Source organism: Puma concolor, chromosome D2 (assembly GCF_028749965.1).
Source record: "Puma concolor isolate L17-30 chromosome D2, mPumCon1.1.hap2, whole genome shotgun sequence".
Classification (NCBI taxonomy): domain Eukaryota; kingdom Metazoa; phylum Chordata; class Mammalia; order Carnivora; family Felidae; genus Puma; species Puma concolor.
The window spans coordinates 52,695,000-52,700,334 of record NC_141677.1 but is presented as its reverse complement, the minus strand read 5'-3'; the positions used below and the strand labels follow the sequence as shown (position 1 = coordinate 52,700,334).

At 48.1% G+C, this 5,335-nt stretch overlaps 1 long non-coding RNA gene across 1 annotated transcript; it reads left to right on the top strand.

Moving 5' to 3' along the window:
- Positions 1-4,102: 4,102 nt before the first annotated feature.
- LOC147576069 (uncharacterized) lies at positions 4,103-4,652 on the top strand. The gene is made up of 2 exons (XR_015242006.1): positions 4,103-4,248; positions 4,482-4,652. It is a non-coding gene; the product is annotated as an uncharacterized LOC147576069 (long non-coding RNA).
- Positions 4,653-5,335: the final 683 nt, after the last annotated feature.

Here is a 5,335-nt window from a genome sequence, read left to right as displayed (position 1 = left end):
ATAAGGAAGAAAGTTTTTCATAGAGTTGTGTTGTTGGCTAAACGCTTCTAACTCCAGTGGAAACCAGAGTGGCTTTTCTATAGAAAAACCCAAGTTATATTCGTTTGAATCTTTTTAAGAGCAACAATACTTCCTCCATATTCTTACAACCTCAGGAATCAGGCTCTCTGGATCCAAGAACATCTCTGGAATTTAGCAACTCTGTGTCCTTGTGGTGAATCTCTTAATCCCTTCTGTTTTCTCCTCTATAAAAAGGGGATGATACAGAACCAATTGCATAGAATTGTGGTGAGGGCCAAAAGGAGTACTGAAGTAAAACACTTAGCACCCTCCAGGGCACACAATGAATTAGAAGGTCAACAGATGGTAACTATTGTTTTCACCCTATTTGCATTCCTGTTCATGACCATGGAGTTTTCAAAGTTGAAGAAGTTCAGAGAAATTCCATAGTTACAGAGAACTATCACCGAATCTTTGAAACCTCTGTCCTTTGCAATACTCATATTTCTGTTCAGGCCTTACTGTTTTACCAAATAAACTGCAGTTATGTTTTCCCACTTGTATCCCACAAATAAGAGCCTTCTCCATTTCTTGTCGTCAAATATGGCAAAACCCTTCCAGCAGAAAGCTAGGAAGAAGGGTTGGAAGGGAACAAGACCAAAATAAACAACCTTTGTCTCCTTTCCAAGTATTTCTGGCAACTCAAGACCAGTGTTAATACTAGTTAAAGTGAGTGTGTTCAGAGAGATACAGGGAAACGCTTATCTCCACACTGAGTTGAAATTTTCATCTCAGTAGGGAGTACACACATGAAACACTGTGACATTAGGGTGAGCTGCTGGTGCTCTCCCAAGATTGGCCTTCATGTTAAAAGAGACCAAGGAGTTATTGTAAAAGCCTTTCTTTTTTTTTAATCTGCATAAATTCCAGGCAAGATACACCCTGGGGGTGAATAGAAATGGTCTGAGTCAGGGGGCAGAGAGTGTCTCTGTATGACCACAGAAGTTAAATGTACCAACTAATGCCACTAACAATAACTAATCAGCACCCCTGGAAAATTTTCCCAAAGGTTACCCAGACAACAAATATGTAACAAGGCTTATGACATATGGCCCAGCAGGTGTGTGAAGTCTGTCACATCCTAGGGCAATCATCCCAGACGAAGAAACCAATGGCAACCCGCAGCTCTTACATATTCGAGTTTCTCATGCAATGAGCAGTGTTGTCCATTTTGATTCTAATGGTTTTAGTCCGTCCTTCATTTTGTAGAAAAATTGCTTGTTAAGGGATAGCCAAGATTGACTCTGATGAATTTTCTCTTTGGATACTTTGCTCTTCACTTGCCATCTTACAAAATTGTGAGAAATCAATGAAATCGTCGACCGTGACCTGTGAAGGCTTCTGGATTTATGGTTAGAAGGCACATCAAAATGCATAATAAATGGTATTGTCCACAGTTGTGCAGTGAACAACATATGCAGCTGTACATGATGGCCCTGGGTGATTTATTTGTTAGTGAGTTTGAGAGAATGGAGTGTGTGTAACTAGCCCCTTTCTCCTACTTAGTTGGGATCTGCCTTTCTGCAGAGAAATCCTCTATGTTGTAAATTGTACAAGGGTGACCTCCTTCCACCAGAGGCCCGCAGATTTCCATCTCTACCTGTGATTGAGTCGGTAAGTTTAATTCTGGGATACAAAATTAGAAAGCCCTCTTTTGCCACAGAGCTAAACCTCATTCTCTGAACAACTTGCTCCTTTTGGCCTTTATCTGGCTGATTCTCATGTCTTTTCTCAGTTGACTCAGAACAGAGGTAGAGAAAAAGACAGTAATATTTACCGACCCCTTAAAGCCCCAACCTTCATCATTTATTGAGCAACTGCCATGTGCCAGGCTCTCGGATCACATCACCTTAGTCCATCCTCACTATGCCTGTGAATTTGGCATCGTTATCACCATTTTACAGAAGAGTTAAGGTCAGAGACAGTCCGTGTCTGTAAGGGGCAGAGCTGGGATTTAGGCCCATAGCCCTCCGATTCCAGAATGCACCTTCTTTCTACTCTGCTGTGGTTTCCAAATAATTTTTAAGGGTAGCACTTTTTTTCCCCCTAACACGGAACTATTTCAAGCCAAATAAGTGAGACAGAAAAACGGAGGCGCTCTGGCTGTCCTGTGGATGGGGGCTCAGAGCCACACTCAGCTCCGTCTCCCACCCTCCGCCGGTCGTCTCCCTGGGTCGTCCAACGCGGCCTTTCTGAGTAGTCGGCAGACAGCCGCCTCTCTGGATTGCTGAGGGATCTTGGCGAGGAGGTTGCTCAAGCCGGGTGGCCGGAGGGGGCTGCTGCCAAGAAGGGGGTTACACTTCTGAGTTGTCAGGCCCAGGGACAGCCACAGGGAGATGCCCACCGAGCAGGAGCCTTGCTGGGAACCAACCCCCTGTCTCCTGTGCTCTGCGCGCTGGACCGCCAGGCTGTGAGCACAGCTCAGCTCTCCTTTAGGTGGCCCTCAGGTCAGGCTGCGCCAACCCCCCCCCCCACCCAAACGTGGGGTGTCCTGAAGGGCCCACAGCAGAAAGGCGCCCAAGCTTCAGAAAGCCTCCTCCTCAGCCACAGGTGGATGGCAAGGGGAACGAAGCCAGGAGGAGCAAACGGTCCCGTGGGTGCTGCGTCCCTTCTGAGCGAGTGAAAGCTCTGAGTTACGAATCCTGCCAACCCGTGGAAAGATTTGGCGGGGGGCGGGGGGAAGGTTTCCCACCACGGCCTTGGCTGGAGGGAGTATTAGGAAGTTTGGATTCATTGTCGTGAGATCAGTCGCGAAGACGCTGGAGAGGGTGAAGCCAGCTCTGCGTCCCCGCCTGGGGGCAGAACTGGCTTCAATCACAAGATATTTCTGTGAATTTTTTTTTTTTCCTTCCGTTCCTTTCAGAGGAGAGTAATTTCGAGCCTTTCTAGTAACCAAGTCTTTGTTCAGTAACTGAGAAACATCACTTCCCGGAAGCCTCGAATAATCACCCTAACGACTCTCCTCTGAGTTTTTGCATTTCTTAATTAAGCAGCGACTGCTTCCATTCCAGAAGTCCTTTGTGATTTTAATTTACATGTTGATGGGTTCTACGTTTGCAAGCTCTGAAGCTGCTCTTACTTCTGGGCTGAGACAGTCGCCGATACATGGTGCGCTTGTATGTCCTCGTGCATGCTGGGTCTGAACGTCGACAGAGGGCTCAGCTGCCCCCTTCAGGAATGGGAGGAAATTTCTGGGGTTTTCTCCAGTCGGAATCCTAGATGTGGAGCAAACTGTCCCCACATTTAGTGGTTTAAAACGATCGCGATATTTTGGTCGTGATTTTGTGAGTCAGATGGAGAAATGTTCATCAGAGTAGCCCTTGCTGGGGTCTTTGGAGAGGTTGCCATCAGAGTAGCCCTTGCTGGGGTCTTTGGAGAGGTTGCCATCAGACGTCCGCAGGGGTCAGTCGTCCCAAGGCTCTGGTGAGCCAGATGTCCCAGGCGGCTCCCACACAGGGCTGACAACGGACTCCGGCTGTTGACGGGGAACTCAGCCGGGGCTGCCCAGAGGCCCACAGGTGGCTTCTCCAGCATGGTGGTCCCACCTTGTCGGGCTTTTACGTGGTGGCAGGGGCAGGCTGCCCCGGGGGTGAGCCTCCTAAGAGAACCAGGTGCAAGCAGCAGAGACTTTTCTGGCTTAGCCTCCGTAGTGATTTTCTATCACTTCCATTGCCTCCTGTTGCTTACAACCAAGTCACCAAGAGAGGCCCAGGTTCAAGGGGAAGGAACGGGGTAGACCCCCGTGTCTTGATAAGAAGAGCGTCTAGAGCTTTTCGCGTACTGGATACATTCTCTAGAATAACAGCCGGAAGAGAATTAGACTCCTCTTCCCTTTCATTGGTTTTCCACCGAATTAAGTCCTGAATTTCCCCTTGCTTTTGTCCCTTCGTGCCATACAAAAGAAAGACATTTTCTCGGGCTTTCCTTTTTGGCCTTTAAATTCTCAGTTCACAGAGAGGAAAACAATGTATCTCCGCTATTTATTTATTTATTCATTCATTCATTCATTCATTCATTTCTTCTTTCACGTGACAAAGGATGCGCTCAGCCCTGTACCGGTCGGTAGAACGACAAACGGGCGCCGCCCGCAAGGAAGGCCTGACCCGGCAAAGCGAGAAACAGCTGTGTGTTTTCAGTCATTTTACAGTCCTGGGCGTGCGACTCTCAGTAATAACAACTCTTCCGGCGGTGAGGACAAAGTCGTGGGAATTGGGAGGCAGCAGTTACTTCTGAGAGTGAGGGAAGAAGGAGAGGCAGGGTTTAAGGAGTCTCGCTGGGGCCAATCATCGTGGCTGTTTCAGGCCGAGACCTCACAGCCACCTGGCTCAGAATCAGGAATTTAGGGTGGAGAAAGAAAAATGTAGAAAGAGATTCATTCTGGATTTTTTTTTTTTTTTTTACTTTCTGCTCTCTGCCTGCAGGTCTGCCTGGGAGGGAATCGATGTGAATAGGCAATATCTGACAAGAAACGCAAGACTCCAAGTCTGATGAAGATATAAAAGATTTCAGATATACAAAAACCTGGCTTTGCCACGTCCGGTTCCTCTTTGCATTGTTAGTAAACTGCAAACAACTCCATGTGACCAGTGAAATGTCTGAATGGGCGTGTCTCTTTCCTTTCCTTTTTTTTTTTTTTTTTAATGTTTAATCCTTTATATTGAGTGAGGCAGAGAGAGGGAAAGCTCTGGGGAGGGGCAGAGAGAGAACCCCAAGCAGACTCCACACTGTCAGTGAAGAGACCAACGCGGGGCTCAAACTCACGAACTGAGAGATCATGACCTGAGCTGAAACCAAAAGTCAGACGCTTAACTGACTGAGCCACCCAGGTGCCCCCACATGTCTCTTTTCAGCTAGTCATCTGTTATGCCCAGAATTCGTGATCCCCAAATACCGCCAGGGAGCCGAGTCTGGTGTAAAAGCAAAAGAGCCTTTATTCGCGCTAGCTCGAGCTCAATCCCCTACCTGCACCGACGCAGTGGTGAGATACAGGGAGAGAGCCAGTTTCAAAAGCACAAAGGTTTTATTGGGGCCTAGGGGCAGTTGGTGAGGTAATGGCTGTGGCCTCAGCCGATTGGCTGGGGAAGGGTCGTGGTCTCGGCTGATTGGCTGGGGAAGGGTCGGAGTCCTGTTCCGCAGGTCGCTGGGCGTGTTTTGATCAGGAAGTTTGAATGGGTGAGCGGGAGGTTACTCAAGGGGAGGAGGCGCGGTCTGAGGTTTCTGCGATTTTCCCGGAAAAGGGGTCATGTCGGGGACATAGTCACTCAAGGTGGAGGAC